The following is a 22,645-nucleotide window of genomic DNA, read 5'->3' as shown; positions in this document are numbered from 1 at the left end:
TAAATCACCTGGAGTCATGTGAAACCTAATGAAAGGACTTGGGAAAGTCTCTAATGGAAACACGACACCAGGAATCCTCGAGGAAATCCCAGGCAAGGAGGAAGCGCCTGTTTTCTACCACTGTGGACGAGGGAGGGAAAGTCACGCAAGCAGGAACCACCTTCCAGTACTTTCACTGGAGTCGTCGGGTCCACATGAAAGATACAACATGGTCCCCAGCCACGGAAACCTGGAACAGAATCAGGCACTCCAAGGAAAATGCTAATTGCGTCGATAGATCTCTGCAAAGCTGGCAAAAATCAGAGATAGGAGAGAGAGAAAGAGTGGAAGTAAAGGCTTGCTTTCAGCAAAGATATTTTGATGTAAAAAAAAAAAACCATTGAGATGGGGTCCACCAATGACTATGTTGTGTTCAAGAGGTTAATTTTTAACTTGTCAAATGTGAACTCCCAAAGGAAATGCCTAATACAGTGCTTTGAACAGAGTAAGAATGCAAATATCTGTTGAAAGTATGAATTTAAATTGTCTTCTTTATCACTTATGAATGACAAGAGAACAATATAATATAATCAAATTCCAATATAATCATTTAATCAACAGATATTTATTGAACACTTACCAGATGCCAGGCTCTGTTGTAAGCACTGAGGATTCAGCGAATGCAAAAAAAACAAAAAAAAAAACCCCACAAAACTCTGACTTGGTGGTCCTTATATGTCAATAATAAAGGAATGGCATATCTGGACCATTGCTTGCACAAATAAGTTTAACACTCTCTAAAGAATGGACATTTTAATGATTCTTTGAATTATTTCGTCATGAATATACTCATCAACTGGTTATATACTTCCTTAAGAATTGCAGGCTCTTGAAAAGAATGTTCTAAGTGCTGTCAAATTAGACCTAAAAATGTGCAAAATGTTTGTTGTCAGACTGAGCTCCATACTTACTTGGCCATATTCATAATTCATAAATACCTAGATTTTTTTCAGATATCAGTTAATCATAAAACAGCTAGCTATGAGGAATTACAAAAAAGGAAAAAGATGGCACCCTTGTCTCCTGAGGCACTATGTTCAAAAGCAAGAGGTCACAAGTCACAGAAAAATTCATTTAAACACCAAGGACCAAAAGTAAACATAAATAACTACCAACTCAAACACAAAATGCATTTGTGGGGCAGACACTGAAATGAGTCTGTAACATCGTACTCAGGGCTGGGCAATCAGCGAGGATCAGCTGTGTATAAAAATACATGGCTGACACAAGGATCTACTTGTTGAAATGTTTACCAAAAAATTCAGTGTGGTCATTCTCAATGATAGGACTGCAAAGACACATTTTACACTGAAATCTTTTGCCTCTCCCATCTCCTGTATTAGTGAGGGTCCTGACAAGAAAGAGTCGGTGCATTCCAATTAGGATAATTTGTGATGGGACTAAGGACTAATCACCTAGGTATAGGTAGATATAGGGGAATTCCAAGGGGGAGTGCTAAACACAGAGCTAATAGCTATGCTGCCACCATCCCTAGGAATAAAGGACTGGGGGAGAAAGAACTTGCTGGAACCAAGAAGGAGAGAGATCTGCAGATAAGGCTTCCTTGAAAGAATCAAGAACTTTCTGGCCAGAGGAGGGTGAAAGAGGGTGGAGATGGATCTGGAGAGGCAAACAGAAGGTGTCTGATGCATATGCCAAACATGCTATTGCCCAACTAAGTTGATTAAATATTTATTCAGTATTTATTGAGCTCCTGTGTGTGCTACATGCTGTTGAGTCGGCTCTGACCCCTGGCGACCCTATGAATGAATGATCTCTACAATGTCTTGTCCTCAACAGCCCTGATCAGGTCCTATAAACTCATGTCTGTGGCTTCTCTTCATGGAGTCAATCCATCTCCTATGTGGTCTTTCTCTTTTCCCTGCTGCCTTCTATTTTCCCCAGCATTATTGAACACCTTTGATATGCCAATCCCTGTACTTTGCAAGGACTTTAAAAGATGAGTAAGTCATGGTGTCTGCCCTCAAGAAACTCAGTCTAGTGTGGACAAGAGACAGAAAACCAGCTGAGTAAAATACACTGCTCCAGGCAAGGTCTATAACAGAAATATGAGAAAGTGCTGTAGAAACAAAGGAGATTGAGGAGGAGCTGTCCTTTAGAAAGGGATATTATTAAGGAATTGCTGACACAGCCGTACCTGTATTACCGAGTTAATTATATTCAGGATAATAAAGAGGTCACTGAATTATGGGTCTATAATTCTAGTGATATGTTTGTAAAGATAAAAGCGTGTGCCTTAAAAGGTCTCAGCAAAGACCCAAGATGTTTTTTTTTTTTAAAAAAAAACTAGAAGTCATATCAGAAATAGTTCACTGCCTTCATGTTACAGGTGGGAAACCGGCTTGCATTTACACAGCTATTTAGTAGCAGAGAAAGAAGAAAGACCAGGTCTCCTGGCTCCTTGCCAAGGTGGGCATTAGAGATTTTATGTGTTTTAGAGGTAATATTAGCTGCAGCTAAATTAAATCAGTTTACTTTTCCCCTCTCATCACCGTTGTACTACATTTCATGTCTTTTTACCCTTCATTCTCCTTACATTGACTGGAGGGCTTCTCAAAATTGGCATCAATGGGATTCTTAAAAATCAGAAGCTCAGATCTTTAAATCTGTTACTAAGCAGTAAACTTCAGTAATGTGTTTTTCACTCTACTATTTATATTAGCCTGTACTTTCCTGGTGTGATTTCTTTTTATATAATGTGTGAATTTTACAGTATGTCAACACGGGGAAAGGCATAACCATATGGTTGCCACATAATTGAATGCTCAGTCTGTGAATTGTTCTTTGAGCAATTACTGTAGTGGCCTAATTCTTGCCATTTATTGTTTTGTTAGTAACGATTATTCTTTGTACTTTAATAGAACAGGTCTACCAATATATTTCATTCAATCACTTCTACAAGACTGTGTATGAACTCCCAGGGACCATCCTGGTGGCCTCAAACACAATGTCTGGTATACGTATTGCAAATACCCTATAAATGTTTCATCATTAAACATACATTCAGTGTCTAATGTCTGGTATATTTCAGGCATTGCATTTGGAATACAAATAGAAATATGACATGGCCACTCCCTTCAAGAGGCTCAGGCTAAGTTTAATTCAATGTTACCAGTTCTTATTGACTTAACTCTCTATGCTCAAGCACCAGGCCAGTGAAGACAGGTAACAAGGGCAGGTGTATGATCTGTGTGGCTCAGACTAGAGCCTATGGCTCATATGGTGGGTCACAGCCTGAATTTACTTGGCAAGCTGGATGGTCACTCTTGCAACAGCCCAAATGCCACTGATGCTGAGGGGCTGCATTCTGCTCGTCTCCTGGCTGATGGTAGGAGGTAGCATTACCATTGGAACCCCTTTTTATGCCTCAGAGGTCAGAGATCTGCCTCCCTCCTTCCATCCCTACCTTCTTGGTTACTCCTTTAGAAATATCCCCCAATTTATGGCTTAGAGGAAAAACAGCTGAACATTGACGTCTTGATCCCTAAAAGGGAACAAAGCTACATTTTGTTTTTGACCCTTCAGGTATTCTGTTCAGGTTTTCCATGTGAGTCCTCAACAGAAGATTTTTACACATTTAAGGAGAAAACAAGACTGGCTTATATGCCTAAAGGAAAATTGATATTTTTGGTAATAACAGTGACATATGTGAGTTCTGGTCCTAAAGGCTGACCCAATTTGTGTTTTGATGGAATTAACATTCATTATTGAGCAGGTTAAGCAGTGAAGGTTCTTATAGGTTATCCAGAAATAGTTGTTTAATCTCTTCAAAATGGTTTGCAAACCTAGAAAACAATTTAGCTTATATGTCATTAAAAATGAGCTAATTTCAGACAAATGCATCGTTGTGGTGACTGACGAGTATTAGCACAAGAGAGAAGTCAGTAGTTCATCCAGAAAGCCGTCATTACTGCAGGGTTACTGAAACTGCCAGGAGGCCAAGGGTCACCAGGTAATTCATTGCATTTTGTCCTCCTTAGACCGAAAGGAAAAGAGTACAGATAGCTTTTTCTTTTATTCTTGCCTGAAAACACCACATTCAAACAGAGTCAACTAGGCAAGAAAATAAAGGCTGCCTTGGAGTACTGGAGGAAAGATAAAAAAAGGGGAGGGAAAGATCATCCAGCCGCCTGAGAAAACACAGTACGTTGGAACCATAACATTCTTCCAAGGTAACTTAAGGAAAGATGTTAAATCTGCTACCCCTTTTGTTTTCATAAGAGATTTACTCTGCCGGCCATAAAGGGGCTTGTTTCCTTGCAGCTTCGCCAGTTAGAGTTCTCCGCTGGGGTCTGGACATCCACCGCGTTGGGGTACTCCGAGCATTGCCTTCTGTGCTGGGCTCTTCCTGCTGTGTAACGCCGAGCAGCAAAGGACGTCATTTCAACCTAGTCACTGGTTCTAGTGGTTCTTGGTTCATGCTCACAATTTCCCAAGTTAGTTAGTAAGTTGTGGTCGCCTGAACTGTATTGCTTCATCCTTAGGAAGCTGTTGATAAACAAGTTTCAGCCAGTAGATATCCCACATACAAAACTGATCATAGACTATGCCCATCTACATCACTGCCTGGGGCTGCCTCTTGTTATCCACACACACGCAGGAGCTTTGTGGTGAGAGTGGATCTTGGTGCACTAGACATTGCCCGTCCCCTGCACTGTTCTGCCTGCTAGGTGGTGATGTTGCCTCAGGACGTGCCACGGGATTTAAGAGCAGTGCCGAAGTCCACTGGTGTGTGGTGCTTAACTGCTGTCCCTTGAAAACTGTCCAGCAGTATATGGTTGGCTGTGAGTAAATCAATGTTGATCATAAAACACAACCAATTCCAAACGGACTACAGGTATGCCTCGGAGATACTGGGGTTCAATTCCAGACCACTGCAATAAAGTGAGTTGCAATCTTTTTGCTGGTAAAGGGTCTTGTCTTCAATTTGTAAAAACCACAACATCTATGGAGTGCAATAAAACAAAGCGCAATAAAACAAGGTATGCCTGGAATACAAGGGCTTTGAACCTTGCCATTATCAAATAGGGAAAGTACTTTTAGGATTATGTATTTGTTAAAGGTCCATGTCCTGGTTGCATAAACATATATAGTCATCACTAAATAGATGCCTCTCTGTTACAGAGTCAACAAAGAACTTAAAAAAAAAAAGTCCTCACTTCCTCCCCAGGAAATGGTGTATATTCGGAGAGGAAGTTGTCTTCCTGTTTTCTCTACACTAGCACTCTCGCAAGGTTATTTCTAAGCTTCCAGACTCAGAGTCTCCATCATATGGAACAAGTTTGTCTTAACAACTGGCCACATTTTAACGGCAGTAATTTTGTAAAAAGAGATTTATTTCCCACAAATCATAAAAAGTATTATTAGCCTAGTTTGTTCTCTAGTATCTTCTTAAAAGCTATTCCCGCCCCACCCCCCATCTTTATCTCATTCAGTCTATAGTGAGGGCACGGGTTCATCCATGGGAGTTATGTCAAGATTCCTTGCAAAATACATCAACTCTTAGTTTCCCAATTATGAAAGAAACTTGACAGGGAACCTGCTTTTTATTATTTCAGTGTTTTGTGATACAAACCCAATGTGCCTGGCACCCAAGAATAAGATATAATTCAAGAACATTTTGTACATTCTGCTCTAAATTTTACCATTTTAGCACTGATTTGTGAGGCTATTAAAAAGAACCATTTGGAAACAAACAAAAGTCATTTCCCCCTTTTCTTGAGTTTTTACAGTCAATTAGGAAGCTTGTGTTTCATGCATTTCACCTTGTTGATGCTTAAAGTGATAACGTTCAAACAATCCTGAGAATCAGGCAGGGCTGGATCTAGGTGATATTCCAAATGAGCTGTATTTTGAGTTTGGTAACTTGTCAGTTTTTCTTTTTACTCTTGCTTCAATGTGACCAGTTAACAAATAGTTGTTTTAGTTATCCTAATTAGCCATTAAGTCAAGGTTTTTCCAAAGTGCTGTCCAGAAGACCCTCTAAACCTAAATCATCAAAGTGCTCATTAAAATGAAGATTCCTGGGTCATATCCCAGACCTATCAGATCAGAATCTTTGAGAATGGGCCTGGGGATCTGCATTTTGGTGGCTGTCCAGTTTGATTACCAAGTGATGTGATAAAGATAGAAAGGGTTACCTCTCCCAGAGATATTTCTATTTAATAGAGAGCAACCAAAGACTTGAAAACCTATAACTTTTTTTTTTCTTTTAGGGAAAAAGGAACTTTTTTCATGTCCCTCAAATCTTATAATAAAGGCAGCTCCATCTTCATTTACTGTACATACATTGACTCAGGGGGTCACATATCAAGACAAAGTAATACGTTCTTTATTTGCAGCTTGTAACATACTGTGATGGGCAGATATTCTGAAGGTAATTACCTGGGAATAAAATATGCAGGCTTTTTTTTTTTATCCTCACCCGAGGACATTTTTGCATTTTTATGTTCAGATAGAGCTGGAGGGAGAATGGGAGGAAGAGAGAGAGAGAGAGAGAGAGAGAGAGAGAGAGAGAGAGAGAGAAACATCGATATGAGAGAGACACATTGAGTGGTTGCCACCCACACAACCCCAACCAGGGCCGGGGACAAACTGCAACTGAGGTACGTGCCCTTAGCCGGAACCGAACCGGGGACTCTCTGGTCAGCGGGCCAACGCTCTGACCGGTGAGCCAAACTGGCCAGGGCTAAAATATATAGGCTCCTTTAATTGTGATTCTTTTGAGAACATTCACATTTGAACAGTACTCACAGAACTGACTGTCAAATATTTTTTAAATTATGCTCCAACAGACTCTGTATTTCCCACATTCAGTAGTACACCTCAGACCCTCATACTATGCTTTAAGAATATAGTCAACAATCAAATAAAAATTTTTTCTTTATTGATTTTAGAGAGAGAGGAAGGGAGAGGGAGAAGGAGAGAGACAGAAACATTGATGAGAGAGAGCATTGATTGGCTGCCTCCTGCATGCCCTCCACTGGGGATCTGGCCCACAACCTGGGCATGAGCCCTGACTGGGAATCAAACTGGCGACCTCTTGGTGCATGGGTCGATGCTCAACCACTGAGCCACACTGGCCAGGTTCAAATGAAATTTTTAAAAAGAAAAGATTAGTGCTCATTCCTGGTAATTGTTCAGTTTTAAAGAATTAGTTTTCTCGCATTTCTGCCTAAGAAAGAGTTCTGAGTCCAGAAAACACAAACAGACATATTTACAATAAATGCTCAAGATTTTGAGAGAAAAGCAGACCTTATTTATTTTTTAGTTTTTTATCCTCACCCAAGGACATTTTTCCATTTTTTGTTCAGATAGAGTGGGAGGGAGGGAGGGAGGGAGAGAGAGTGAGAGAGAGAGAGATTGATTGACGTGAAAGGGACACATTGAGTGGCTGCCACCCACACAACCCAACGAGGGCTGGGGACAAACTATAACCGAGGTACGTGCCCTTAGCGAGAACCAAACCCGGGTCTCTCTGGACCGCAGGCAGACGCTCTAACCGCTGAGCCAAACTGGCCAGCCAGGGCGAGAAAAGCAAACTTTAAAGAAAACTGGAGTTATAGTTAACTAATAGTCAGCTACTGGCTAAAGTTAACTATACCTAACTGATGATTTTCAATGAATTTTGTTTCTTTTTTCTTCTCATTAATGACTATAGCATGTGTCAGATGCCAGATCATTTTAGATGTGTCAAAACAGTTTATACAAATTTACCAAATGATCAATCAATTTCTTACTAATTAGTATAGTCGCAAGATGATTAAAAGGCACTCATTCAATTAGCACAGAGTGACAAGGCAGACTTATGTTCAGATAGTTCTGAAACTGGTTTGTTGTGACTTCCCACAAGTGAATCTTTCTAAGTCTCCTTTCAGTCATCCAGAAGCAGAAACAGGGTTAGGAACTGCATCAGAGACACTGAGAGGATTAAGTGATGCACGTGAAATACTTAGCACAGCACCGAGCATATAGCAAGTGCCCAACAAATGTGAGTTATTATGATTACTATTACTGTTTTCTCATCTTGAGATAACAAAGATAAACTTTGGTTTTGTAAATTATCTCTGGCAGAATACAGAGAGCAGATTAGATAGAATGGAGAGAACAAGGTGACTGAGAAGTTAGGAGGCTACTATATTAATACAGGAAGAAAACGGACAAGTGCTGAATGGAGGTAACTGCATTAGTGATGGGAGATGGATCCGGGAAAGAGGTATTTCAAGATAAAATAAAAATGGTTTGAAAACTGGATGGATATGGAACACGATCTAGGGGTTGAGAATGACAGATTAGCCTACAGGAGGAAGGTCTGTGTGTGTGTGTGTGTGTGTGTGTGTGTGTGTGTGTGTGTGAACTGGAGGAGTAGCAAGCTCATTCTTGGACACAACATGTTGATGTGCCTGTGGGATGCAGGTACAGATGTTCAAGGGGCATCTGGATCTAGAAGTTCAGAGAGAGAGATTCACTGTGAAAGATAGTGGATTTAGGAGTATCAGAAAGATGGTAACTGAGGACATAGGCGTGTATGTGATCATCCAGGGATAGCAAGCAGAATAAAAAGAGAAGATAAGACCAAGGGCAGGTTCCCCAAAACACTACCCCTTAAGGGTTCAGCTTGGAGAGAGGATCCAGAAAAGAAGGAGCAATTAGAGAAGAATGAGGCAGGTTGCAATCTGGAAGTCAAAGCAGTGGAGGAGACTTTTAAAGCAGCAGAGATGTCATCTTCTTATCAATCACAGCAGTGGGGGAGTCTTGTCTCCCCAGGGACAGGCTGCTAACAAGGAGTTAATTCACTGTGGCTCACCACTCTTTCACAATCTCCAGAAGTGCTAGCAGACAGCAAATGGTCTCATGATAGAGATGGCAGAAAAGAGAAAAAAAGAAGGAACCAGAGGCTTAGATAACTCATAAATGAGTCATTAACCAATAACCAAAAGTCAGCAATATGACCATTCCTCTTGAATAAAGGAGCAGAAAGAGCTCTCAATTAAAAAGAAAACGTCTTCCTAAGAACAGAAGCAGTGTGGCAATTTAGGCAACGGCTTGTGAATCCCCGCATGCATGCTGCTTGGAAAAGCTCGGTATTTGGTGATGAATACACCTGAGTGAGACACTACCAACTCTGGCCTCAGTGTTCTTATGTTATAGAGGGAGTAAGTCCATTTGATCCTCACAAGTATCTTCTGTGGTAGGGACGGGTTTTGGCCCACTTTACAGATGAAGTAGCCATGACAGAGAGTTTAGGAGCTTTGCCTAGACAGGTGATAAGCAGCAAAGCTAGGTTTCAAATGTGGGGCTTTCTGTTCACCAAGCCCCTGCTTTGCTTCCCATTAGGACCCTCAGAACTTTCGAAGTATGTAAATATTTTTCATTTTAATCCCTTTCCATTAGAGGATATGAAGGAAGCTGGATAGGTATTGCTACCTCCACAACATGTACAAAAATTAAGGATTTGCCTACAAGTATATGTTCAGTAATAGGGAGCCACAGAACCCAGGTCTCCTAATTCTATCCCATCTTAAGGTCTTTAAAAATTTTTTTTTTCTTTATTGATATTGAGGGAGAGAGAGATAGAAACATTGATGAGAGAGAACATCCATTGGCCGCCTCCTGCATGCCCTCCACTGGGGATCTGGCCCATAACCTGGGCATGTGCCCTGACTGGGAATCCAACCGGCGACCTCTTGGTGCATGGGTTGACACTTAACCACTAAGCCACACCAACTGGGCTATTTTATGGCCTTTTAAAGGTCACAAAATATATAACATTAACAAACATTAACTTTGAGACCAAAATTAACATCTTGGAAAGAAACTACTGTTACCCTTAGAACTGTATATAATATCTTTCCTTTCTAGATATTATAGCAACATAGAAATGAATCATCTGAGATTCTCTCTTAAGAAGTGGAGGTGGCAGTTTAAGTACAGCCCTCGAAAAAGTAGCAGTTTTCCCTCCATCATCTTACTAGTTAATCTTCCTGGGAACGGGCTGATATTTACTCATCCCAAGAGAGCATTGAATTGTCTGGACTCCAAAAGATGCCAAGGATAAGGTTTTAAGTTCCCCGTCATTAGTCATCACATGGAGAAAAGTGACAGAGCTCCTCACAGATGCGCGGCGTTTCCTTTACCCTTGAAATGGCAGTTGAAACAACATTCAATGGGTCTAAATTAGAAAAAGTCAGTAAAACATGCCCTCTCTGCCTTAAAAGTGAGCGGTTCCCCTGGTAAGATGTGAAATACTTTGCGTTCTCTAGACAACAGGATCAGATAGGCTAACAATGCATTCGAGAGCTTTGCAAAGAAATGTTAGACAAAATACATCAGTTTAAAGTGGACACAGATGCCAAATTCTAATTATTTTCATTCCTAGTCTTGGACCAAAGAGACAATTGCTGTGTGTGTGTGTGTGTGTGTGTGTATGTGTGTGTGTGTGTGTGTGTGTGTGTATATATATATATATATATATATATATATATATATATATATATATGATTTCCCCCTCATTTGATTTATTACTGATGCTCGGAATTTCCTTCCTTAGAACCAGGAAAAGGACCATTTCCACGTAGGCCTTCTGAGGCCATGCCCAGGTTATTCTGATAAACTGATGTTGTGGATGAAACATTGGTGTTTGAGTTTTGGGCTCTAATTCCAGCATTTCCGTTTTTAGCCGTCTAGATCCTAGACAAGTTACCAAAGTTGTCTGAAATTCAGTTTCTGAAAAGTCTGTAACACGGAGAAAAGAGCACTAACAGGTCACGGTTCTCAGGAGGACAAACTGTGATGAGGAATGTGAAGTCTGTGGCTTCCTACCCCTTCCGTGAAAACGCACAACAAAATAGGAAGGAGTTGTCGATGTTGGTAAGCCGTGAACTCAATTCCAAGACAGAAAGTTTAAATGACCAAGAAAGTTCCAGGAACTGTTGATGCAGTTATCTTCCAGAGGAGAGGTGCTCATAGTCCTGCGGAACACGCTGTACACTTGCTTCTAGGTCCTTGGCCAACATTTCCACCTTGAACAGCAGTGGCTGGCTACCCACACTACCCTCTAAATGCAGCCACTATGTCTTCTAGTAGTTGTTATATAGCTGATGTGGGTTGATAACTGTAGAAAGTAGCGTTTTCTTCCTTAAATTCTTAGTCACATCCATTTGTACAAAATTGCTACAAATGTACATGCTTTGACCTTTCATGGGAACTGAGGTTTTGAGCTCAGGTCCAGTTAGGAAGCCCAGGTGGAGGCTGCAGAAAGAATCACTTGCCTTTTGAAGTTAGTTACGTGTTCCATTCTCTAGCTGAGCTTGGATAGTTGAGCTTGGGTCTAGTTGTTCCCTCCCTTTCTCTCCTTCCCAAATGGAAAAGACCTAACCTGTGAGAGACGAGCCTGTGTGTGCTCCTTTCCTACCAGGAGCCAAGGAAAGCGGCCCAAGGACCTGCTGCTCGCCGCTCATGGAATCATGAGTCATTTGTGCAGCGAAGTGAACCAGCCAATTGTTTGTACAAAGTTGAAAAGGGGACGGGCCAAAGATTCCAGTGCAAAAGTAGATGCTCTAGGAGGAGTGTATGGTCCGTGAAATGCTGGAACAGGTGACCAGATTCAAAGTGACTGAGTCATTAGGAGCATTACCATCCTCCTAAGTAACCAATCTTTTCTGAGGCCTTATTACCTCCCCGACACCAGCAATAGGACACGGAACATTTCAGATCACAGACTGCTCTCTCTTCCACTTCCTGTTATTTTTGACTTGTCTGATTTGCTTCATGTTTTCAAAGGTCTTTATTACTCTTAGCAGCTTCTGGAGGAGACACTGGCCAGTCATTCCTCTGTGAGCCCCTCTTTGGGATGAGGACATCTGAGGGAGGAGACGGTCAGTGGCTTGTTCCATGTGGCACAGAGAGGTGGAGGCACAGCATCTCAGTGAGGAGTTCCCAGCCCACTCAGCCCTGCCACCACCTGGACGTGCCCCGGGCCCCTCCCACTCTGCTGCCTCCGCACCTGCTGCCGAACGGAGCCCAGATGCACCCATCGCCCTCAGCTGCCTCAGCTTCTGCTGGCCATTCCCTCTCTTTAGCCCAATTCTTCTCACCTTTGGGCTTTTTATCCTCATGATCAAACGGCATTTCTGAGTCCAGAAATTGAAGAGCTACCGTTTAAGACAACAAAAACAACACAAATGCCTTTCTCTAGCTTTTAGCTTTAGGCCAAAAGGGATCCCCAGATATATTGCACAAAATTATAAAAGACCAATAGAAAAGCTTAAGGCTGAGACAAGTGGTATATTTTGAGGCAGAGTTATATACTCAACTTAATAAAAACCATTTCGCCTCATCTTTGCAGACCCCTGTGTCCACAATCCCCGGGAAGTCCACAAAGAGTGACCACACATGCTGTTACTGGGAGTTCCTGTCAGGTACGCCCCTTGACCAGAGGAAGACATACGCTTGGACTCTGGGAGACAATCTCATCACTGTTAACTTAGAATGAAGAATGGGAAAGTTTTAACCTACTGTTCAAGGTAAACCCTGCACTCACACTCGCCTTTCTTTTCACAGTCTGTGTCCTGACTGTTCTGTTCTAACCATGTCCTGGGCAGAGGCCACTGCTTTGTCCCATGTTAATGCCTCCGACAAAGCCCGCCTTGAGCTTGACTTTCCCGTGCAGCCTTCCCCAACCCTTCCCACAGGAGCCTCCTCTCCCTTCTCTCACTGCTACAGTTTTTGTTGCTGGTATCACTAAGTTTAGAGTTTTGGAATTACACGTCTTTACATGGGTATGTCAGGGACAGTATTCATCCTGTAACCCCACAGAGTGTCCAGAGGGGCACACTCCACATACTTCAGTCACTGAACAAGTGCGTATCGATCACCCGTGTGCCGTATGTCACCCTCTGTTCTGAGAATAAAAAGCAGAAACGACAGTCCATGGTCTAAGATGTGTGCAGCCTACTGAGATAGGGAAGCAGGAAACGACCTACTGAATCCAATGCTGTGTGCTTCCTCACAGTGGGTATGCATGGAGCGCTGAAGCAGCTCCCTGGAGGGGCAGCTCTGGGGGGCACGCTGAGGAGCAGAGGTCAGAGGGGGACTTTTGAATCGCGATTCGAAGGATAAGCAGAGGTTCAGCAGGCAGACAAAGGGCGGAGAGAAGCCTCACCGGCTGCAGCAGAGCATGCAGAAGCAAACGGGCACGAAGAGCCTACGCGGTGACGTGTCGAGAACTGCGGTCTGGCGGAGACCAGGGAGGGTGAGAGCAAGGCAGTGGGCTGTGGAGGTTCCATTTCAGTGGGTGCGCCAACGCACCCCGCACGTCCACCTTACTCAGGGCTTGCTGCAGATCATGTTGCTGTTCCTACTAAAGTACAAGAAATTGCTTAGCTCTCTGATAGTTTGTCCATTCATACCTCGATGTCATTGAAATACTTCCCTTGATCCCAGGAAATTCAGCGAAGGAGAGTGAGAACGGTCCTCCCTAAGCATTTACTAAGTATTGTACAAGTGCAAATGCATCGTCCACCTAAAGTAAAACACCGCCGGCGACTGTAGCTCCAAAGTGTAGATGGCACACCTCCACCGCACCCACTGCTGCCCTGCTCTGTTCCACTCAGGGCTGGTGGCAGACAGACTCAGACACCGTCTTCACCGGCGATGCTGCGTACAAAGAACACTATTCACTGGCCATGTATTCTAGCATCTCCCCTCATTGCTCGTCTGCGCTTTTGTTTTTATGCTTTTCTCCCTGTTCCACAGACTCAACCATGAAGCCTCCCTTTCTGTGAAGGTAAGACTCTGCCAGGTCAGAGAGGACTTCAGGAATGGGAGGAGGTGAATAATGGCTGGCAACTCGCCAGGTGATTACATAGCCGAGAACATGTCACCCTAATGGAGTGCTCTCGTTTTTGATAACCCCAGCCTGGTTCAGATACATTGCAAACATTAGGTTTTTATTATGTAGCCACGACATTAATGCATGCCTCGTTTTCTTCACTGCTCATTCTTAGAAATATTAACCCAGTGTAATTCAGTGCTTCCTTGGTAAGCCTTCCATAGGAAGATTAAAACAATTTTAGTGGTTATAAACTATCTTGGCTTAGCAGATGCTGGTAATCTATGGGATTGCGACCTGACAGGATTTATGTTTAAATGTGATTTAAAGTCTCTCCCTCTTCAAGACTCCATTTCACCTTTCATGCTTTACATTCTCTCAAAGCACATTATTTCTCTTCAGAATAATTTTCCTTGTTCAGTAATTACTGGCAAGGTAGACGTTAAATAGGTAAATATATTTGCTTTCTGCTTCAGGGGCACTTGTATTAATGTTGAGTTGTTTCGAAAACTGCGCTGGAAAAAAATGTGTGTGTGCCTTTTGAATCTTTCCACAGTGGTGTCGGTGACAGAAGGCAGCTGTGGTGCTGGGCTTAACTTGGTTGAAAGGCTGATATTTGACTCCAACTCCAAAAACAATCATCATTCTTACAATCTGAAGGCATGTGCCTCCCCAGTGAACCCCACTTAATTGTCATCTCTAATGGGGGCATTACTTGGAAATCCAGTTTTCAGCATGTCCTTTTATCCTCAGGGTATGTGGCATGAAATGTATTTTTATCTTGATATAGAGCAACTTGGGTCAACCCTGACTATTACAAGGTCAGAATTTCTTGAATGAATATGTAAGGTATAAAAACACAGAGATTTTATATTGGTTCCACAAAATTATCTTGTGATGAAACTTTTCCTGCGCCATCGGTTTCATGTTAAAAATGGAACATGTTTTGTGGGGTGTGTAGCACCAGTGACAATTTTTCTTTTCTTTTCTTTTTGAAGCTAATGTGACGTGTTCAGAGGATTGTTTGTATAAGCCAAATAAATTCAAGCCTCAGAATTTTCCCTCTAATTTCTATCTTGCTACAGTTGCCAGATAAAATAGGGACCCGGTTAAATTTGAATTTCAGATAAACAACAAATAACTTTTTTAGTATAAGTACGTCCCATTCAATATTTGGGACGTACTTATACTAAAAGATTACTTACTTGTCATTTATCTGAAATTCACATTTAACTGAGCTTCCTGTAGTTTTATTGGCTAAATCTGGCAACCCTATATCTGGGGGTAGTTGAATTACGATTAGAATTACATTATCCCCAGATTGCAGGTTTGCAAAATTCCCAAAGGGCCATTCTTTTCATGGGTATGTGCAAAAGTGAAGACTGTTCCACAGGCCATTCCCAAAGGCCCCACGGAGCCATCTGGCCTGGGGTCTAATGGCTCTAGACACAGGAGACTAACCAGTCCCTCCTTAAAGAACATTAAAAAGCTTAAAAGCAACAAAAATAATGCCCTTTACATAGTGGGCACTCATTGCATTTTTCTTGAAATCTTTCATGCTCATTAGTGCCAGTCAAGATGAGTAAGATGATAAAATATGACATCTTAGAAACAGTTTCTGGCTGATCCTCTCCTCTCAGTCTAAGCTCTCCTACTCTGCAGAAACCAGATGTAAATTCCACCTTTTTTCTCATGTCACCTCAGACGTGAGTTCTCCACCACCCATCTCTCCAGCATGTACTGTTTACACCAATCATTTGACATTTAACATATTCTGCTTAGTATTTTAATCGACCCTTCATTTATAGATTCCCCGAGGGAAAAATGTCGATAGCTGTAGCAGAGCCCCACGATTCAGAGCATGAGCCCTGGTGTCAGACTGATTTTAGTTTTAAATGGTGCTGGACACATGCATTCTCGAAGTCTCAGGGCATTGTTGGTTTGTTTTTTTTAAGATTTTTTTTTCCTTTTTATTAATTTTAGAGAGAGAGGAGGTGAGAGAGAAAGGCAGAAACATCGATGAGAGAGAACATCGATCGGCCGCCTCCTGCATGCCCCCCACTGGGGACCTGGCCCACAACATGGGCATGTGCCCTGACTGGGAATTGAACTGGCGACCCTCGTGGTGCCTGGGTCGATGCTCAACCACTGAGCCACACTGACTGAACTCAGAATATTGTTTTTATCCCTCAGTTATAATACTGGTGTATTAACCGAGATGATATATGTGTAGTGTCAACTCTTAGTGAACACCGAATGGCGACAGGTAGTATTATCCGCATGTCGTTCTTTTTTGAATCCACACACTCCTCGATGTCCATCGCTTATGGCCCTGTGTGAACGGACTGAAGAATCTGCGCCTGAGAGCTGACAGACTCCGAATTCCCAGCCGCCCACAGAGTGAAAAGCGTGGCCTGGAGACAGACGAGTGAGCCTCGGTCACTCTACAACTTCATTCTCTCATTTCTCTATTTTTCTGGACACCTTTAAACCTACACATTAAAACCACTGCATTGTGCTCTGGTATTATGTGAGAAGCAGGAAGACTTTAACTGCCCTGGAGATGTGTTTCCTTAGTGGCACCGGCGTGGGGAGCCCTCCCGGGACTGGGGTCACCGCACACTTCCTGCCGTGGTCTTTATTGACTATTTGCTGCCTCTGTGCTTTTCTCTCAGTCATCAGTGAGGAAGTTGCATAACTTGAAAGCTAAATGGCAGCCTCTTTCCTGCATCTGAAGTCATGCATATTATTTTTCCTTATTGTAGCTTTTTAACAAATGCCATGGAGAGTGCTCTTCTAAATGCAAAATGACATTTTTTTTGCATCCTGGAGCATGTGTGAGATTGGAGATTGGGACAGTCGTGTTTTATTTCCAGTTGTAGTATAATTAGAATACCTTGGAGAACAGTATAATTTTCTTCATATGGAGACATGGGACAGAACAAAACAGAAGTCTCAAGTACATCCTCTGAGTTCTCTACTGGCTTTTCCCAAAAAGTTCATTCAAAATCCTTTATGTGAAAAACAAAAAAATAATTTTGGGTCATTTATTCATCATCAGCATAACATTTGCAAAACTGTAATCTCTTGAAAGTTTCCAGTTGTAATAAATTCATTTTTGCATCAGGATTCAGCTCCTTTTCATAGCAGGTATTCAATGAACATTTGTTTAGTTAAAATGAACAAGTATTTACCCAACAAGTATGTATTGAGCACTCAGGAGATGCACTGCCCTAAAATACATTCTCATATAGTGTTAGTACACTTTGGTTACTAACAAATAATGATTTCAGCACAACACTGTTTATAATGCAGCCATCCAGCAAGCCGGCGACACACTATGGGAGTTTGGGTGAGAGAGTTCGCAGTGTCTTATTGTTTAGATTAACAGCAATTGACCTCGCCACTCCCGTTGTTACCCACAGAGAACAACAGGCTCCCACGTTCCCACCTATTTTATTTTTGTTGCTTAATAACTTTAAAGTCACTCCAAGCCCATCATGACTCAGAGACAGCCTTGGGCCTTTCCTTCTCTGGTGTCAGAGTTGGCCTCATGACACCCCCTCCCGCAGCCTTCAGGCTGACCCATCTGTTCTGTATCCCATCCTTTTGGGAACAGTGAACACTGTGGGGGCCAGGCTGTACTGGAGGTTAGAGACCCCACCTTGAAAATTATTACTCTGAAAAAAGCGGGAAATATTGTTTCAATTATAAAGATAAAATACGGACAGCCAGGAACCACTTGAGAAGTTGCATAGTAGTTGTCTTTAACCACAAAACCGAAATCACTATTTAGCTGTTTGCTTCTGCACAGTGTAGGAAAGATCTGAGTGGCAGTTCAGACAAGGTTTTATTTTATTTTATTTTTGAAACTGGTCTCTGATCCTGATTTCGCTCCTGAAGAGTTCCAAAGTCTCAGAGTCCTGGGCGTTAATAGGAAACAGCTCAGCGTTGCCACATTCGCAGCTGTGGTGGAGGAGCACGGTCCGTGCACAGAGGGCAGGTCTCGGACAGCAGCAGGGCGTGCAGTTGCCAGAGCTGCTTTTCAGGTGTTTCCATTCTTGACTATTTTTCACTCCCTATTTCCCATACATCATTCCCTCGGGTTTCACCTCATTTCTTCCCGGTTTCCGACTCTACTTTGTCACATATTCATTTAGACTCTTGTAATCTTTTGTTCTCTCCTGGAAGAGTCTGGCGACTTCACAAAAACCAGGCTATTTCACAACGGGAAACGTTTACAGGTAAAGACTGCATGTTGGCAGCCTCTCCTTCTGACACCTTCCCACACCCAGGAACTCACTCGGAGGGGCGCCTCCCCTGCTGCAAACTGAAGACAAAGGAATCTCGGGTGATGGGCCAGGAGCAGCACCTGCCTTGAGCCTGGGCTTCACTCTTTGGGGAGCCCGAGGGCCAGGAGCACGCAGTGTTCCTCGGGGGGCATGTGGTCACTGGGAACTGGGCGCTCAGTGCGGCTCAGGCCCACGACCGCCCTGAACGTCCCTCCCCCTGTACGGAGCGCTGCTGAGGCTCCGGGGGCGATTCTCTGCCTCTGGTGCTTTGTGTCTTGGGAGCCCGAAGCCGCTTCGTCCTGAGTGTGGGAAGGTGTCTTCTGGATGCCAGAGGACGCGTCTCTGGAGGGTGGGGCGATTTGGGCAGCAGAAGTACTTAGGTAAGAAAAAGACAAATAAATGAACTTGTCAAGTCTTCCCTCTGAGCATGAATACAAAGGATAAAGGGATATCGGTTCCCGGCAGTGGCCAGCTTCCCTTTGCTGCTTCTCTCCCGTTCTGATCCCTGTTTACAGAAGCTCTCACCTATTGGCATGATATTCCTAACAGTTGCACACTGTGGCAGAGAACATCTTGTAAAATTAAACAATTCCTATTACTCTTTTTTAAATCCTCATGCGAGCATATTTTCCCATTGATTTTTAGAGAGAGTGGGAAGGAGGAAGGAAGAGAGAGAGAGAGAGAGAGAGAGAGAGACATCCATTGGTTGCCTCCCACATGACCCCAACCAGAGACAGGGATCAAACTGAGAACCAAGGTATGTGCTCTTGACTGGGAATCAAACCTGTGACTCTGGTCTGCAGGCTGATGCTCTAACCATGAAGAAAACTGGCCAGGGTCCTAATACTCATTTTTTTTTTTTATCCTCACCCAAGGACATTTTTCCATTTTTTTGTTTAGATAGAGTGGGAGGGAGAGGGAGAGGAAGAGAGAGAGAGAGAGAAACATCGACATGAAAGGAACACATCAAGTGGCTGCCACCCGCACGACCAACCAAGGGCCGGGGACAAACTGCAACCGAGGTACGCGCCCTTAGCGGGAACCAAACCCGGGTCTCTCTGGACTGCAGGCCGACGCTCTAACTGCTCTAACCGCTGAGCAAAACCGGCTGGGGCAATACTCTTAAAGTTAAATATACACAGGGCTAGAAGTGACCTGTGTCATAGCAATCCTTTAGATCAACACTGAAAGCTACAATTGTTAATAGTTTTCTTTATCAAAACCTTTGATACCATTTTGTTAAGTTTCCACAAAATAAAATTTCAGCTTCATTTGAATCATTTAAATTTTACATTCATTAATTATACTTTAAACTTGACCTTTTATTTTAGAGAAAGTTTGTGATTTTAGAAGGAAAAGAACCTTTGGGAACAAACTAAAATAATTTTTATTTTTTATTTTAATTTTCTTTCTTTATTGACTTTAGAGAGAGAGGAAGGGAGAGGGAGAGAGAGATAGAAACATTGATAAGAGAGGACATCGACTGGCCACCTCCTACATGCCCCTCACTGGGGATTTGGCCCACAACCTGGACGTGTGCCAACTGGGAATTGAACCAGCGACCTCTTGGTGCAGAGGTCAATGCTCATCCACTGAGCCACACCGGCCAGGCTAATTTTTATTGTTTTATTTTTATGTTTAGTTTATACTTTTGATGAAAATATACTGTATTCAAATTGTGTACACTTGAATAAAATTACATCTTTAATATTTTAGAATCTAAAATTTAGATTACTATGGTCAATAGAAAACAAGTTATATGAAAAATTTGTTATGACATAAAAATTCAGGATTTTGTAGAAATGAAGGCAATAATATACATTTATAAATTAATAATTTATAAATTGTGTATAACAATTTTATTATTCATGAAAATATCACCAACCCAACAACCAGATGCACTCAATAATAATTAAATTCTGTCACTGAATATTTTGTTGACTTTTAGGCATATAAGAACCATAGTTTTCCATATATTTTTCAAATTTTTAATTATGAACAGCTATTTGTCAAGGTAGGAAGACCAAGACGATTTGATGTAACTGTAAACCTGATTTATAACTTTTTAATATTTAGACAAATGGTATGTGGCCTTCATTCGTCTTGCCCTGAGTTCTGAAAATGTTAAAGGGCAGGTCTGCACAGGTATATTCCTCTTCTTGAAGCTTAGAATAGTACTGTTCTTTGAACTATTTTATGTTGATTGGTTTAGGTTCAGCAGGCGGCCCCTCTCACCCCCCCTCCCCAGCGACCTGATGTATGTTCTCAATAGGTAATCTTGTTTACAGCTGGGGATGGAAGAGTAAGAAACAAGAACACTATAGTGTTTTGGTCCTCTAAGCAGTCTCTTATAGCATTTTTGACAACCTATATGTATTCTTCAATATGCTCCCATATTTTTTTTCATGATATAGGTAAGAGTTGCACATGCATGTTAGAAACATGGATCTTTTAGTCAGACAACCCTAGATTTTAAATGTAATTCCAGCACTCATAGCAAGGTGATTTAGTTCAACTATTTAAGCCTCAGTTTCTTGATCAGTAAAATGTTGATGAAAATACCTACACCTGGCCCTTGCCGGTTTTTTCAGTGGTTAGAGCATTGGCCTGTGGTCCAGAGAGACCCGGGTTCAGTTCTCGATAAGGGCACGTACCTCAGTTGCAGTTTGTCCCCGGCCCTGGTTGGGTCGTGTGGGTGGCAGCCACTCGATGTATCCCTTTCATGTCGATGTTTCTCTCTCTCTCTCTCTCTCCCTCTCCCTTCCTCCCTCCCTCCCACTCTATCTGAACAAAATATGGAAAAATGTCCTTGGGTGAGGATAAAAAAACAAAAAAACAAAAACAAAAATACCGACACCTGTAAGGTGCACTAAGGATTGGAGATAATACAGGCAAAGTGATTTTCAGATAGTAAGTATTATATTATTATAATAAATAATAATAATTATTATAATTTCCACATTTTTAATTCTTAAAGTATCAATCTGTTCATTCATTCAATAACCCCCCTGTTCAAAACTCTCCACTGCCCAGAGATACGTATCTTTTTATGGCACTCAACTGCCCTCATTTATCCTTTCAGTCTTAAATTCCAACCTTCCTCCCACCCCAAGACCGTTTCCCCAGGAGACATGTACTTTCCTATCTCTGTGTCCTCAGTACAGGTAAAGCCTCTAGGCTGGCAACTCCATCTACTTGGCTGGCCTCTCATCTTCCAAGGCCCAGTTCAAGTGGCACTTCTTGCAAGTTCTTCTAATTTTCCAATTCCAATAGAACTACTTTTCTGTAGTTCTATTAGGAAACTCATTACACTGAGCCTGGTATTATATCAAGTTCTGTGTATGTGTCCAGCATTCCGCTCCACCATCAGCTTCTTTGGGACAGACGGTATCTTTCCATCTCTGCACACGGGCCTGTCCCATCTCACGGCATGGAGCACAGCACTCAGCACAAAGTAGATGCTCTGAATTATTTTAAAATTTGAATTTGTTGACATCTACTTCAGAGGACTAAAAGAAAATCAGTAAAATAAAATGAAATGAAATAAAGCTCATTATTTGGATTCTCCTAGCACTGCTGAATCTTGTTCTCATGATTATGTGATTTTTTTGGTTGCTTTTCTAAAATGGCATTACTTATATTTTAAAACAGTTTGTTACTTTCCAGGAAAAGTACTTTGTCTAAAAGCAATTCTTATTGACAAATTGAACAAACATTGTGATATACTGTACCACTTTAAACAACATGCAATTCATGTTAATATATTGAAAGGATTTCAATATTTAGATATTTTAGTGATTTCAAATGTTCGAAGATTCTTGGATACTCCTTCCTTCCCAGGTGGAACCTAGTTACCCTCCTCTGGCGTGCAGGTTTGGCTCGTGGCTCAGTCCCATTCTGAGAAACAGAGTCCAGCAGAAGTGAGAGTATGCACCTTGGGGACTAGATAATAAAAGAGATCTCTTACTCGAGTCGCTTCCTATGGAGGAAGTCCGCTGCCATGTCATGAAGATAACCCAGCTGTCCTGTGGAGAAGCCCCACATGGGGGTCTCCTGCCAACAGCCCCACGAGTGAGCTGGAAGCAGACCCCCCAGCCCCACACCAGCTCTCAGATGACTGCAGCCCCAGGAGACAGCTTGACTGAAACCTCGCGAGAGACCCTGAGCCAGAACTGTCCAGCTAGTGTGCTCCCAGATTCCTGACTTTCAGAGACTGTGACATAATAAGTGCTAGTTGTTTTAAGATGCTAAATTTTGAGGTGATTCATTACTCAGAATAGCTAACTGATACAGATTTTATAGAAATATTATGAGCATTCTCACTGTACATATTCAGGCAGAACGTGGGTCAGCTGTTCCCTGCACGCCCTCTACCGGGGATTGTGCCCGCAACCCGGGCACGTGCCCTGACCAGGAATCGAACCAGCAACCTCCTGGTGCCTGGGAAGATGCCCAACCAACT

At 42.3% G+C, this 22,645-nt stretch overlaps 1 protein-coding gene across 1 annotated transcript in view; it reads right to left on the bottom strand.

Annotated features, from left to right (window-relative positions):
* Nucleotides 1-22,645, bottom strand: part of MAML2 (mastermind like transcriptional coactivator 2) — a 338,523-nt gene that overhangs the window by 207,913 nt on the left and 107,965 nt on the right. The window lies entirely within an intron of this gene.

Source organism: Molossus molossus, unplaced genomic scaffold (assembly GCF_014108415.1).
Source record: "Molossus molossus isolate mMolMol1 unplaced genomic scaffold, mMolMol1.p scaffold_m16_p_13, whole genome shotgun sequence".
Taxonomy (NCBI): domain Eukaryota; kingdom Metazoa; phylum Chordata; class Mammalia; order Chiroptera; family Molossidae; genus Molossus; species Molossus molossus.
This window is presented reverse-complemented; position numbering and strand designations above follow the sequence as displayed.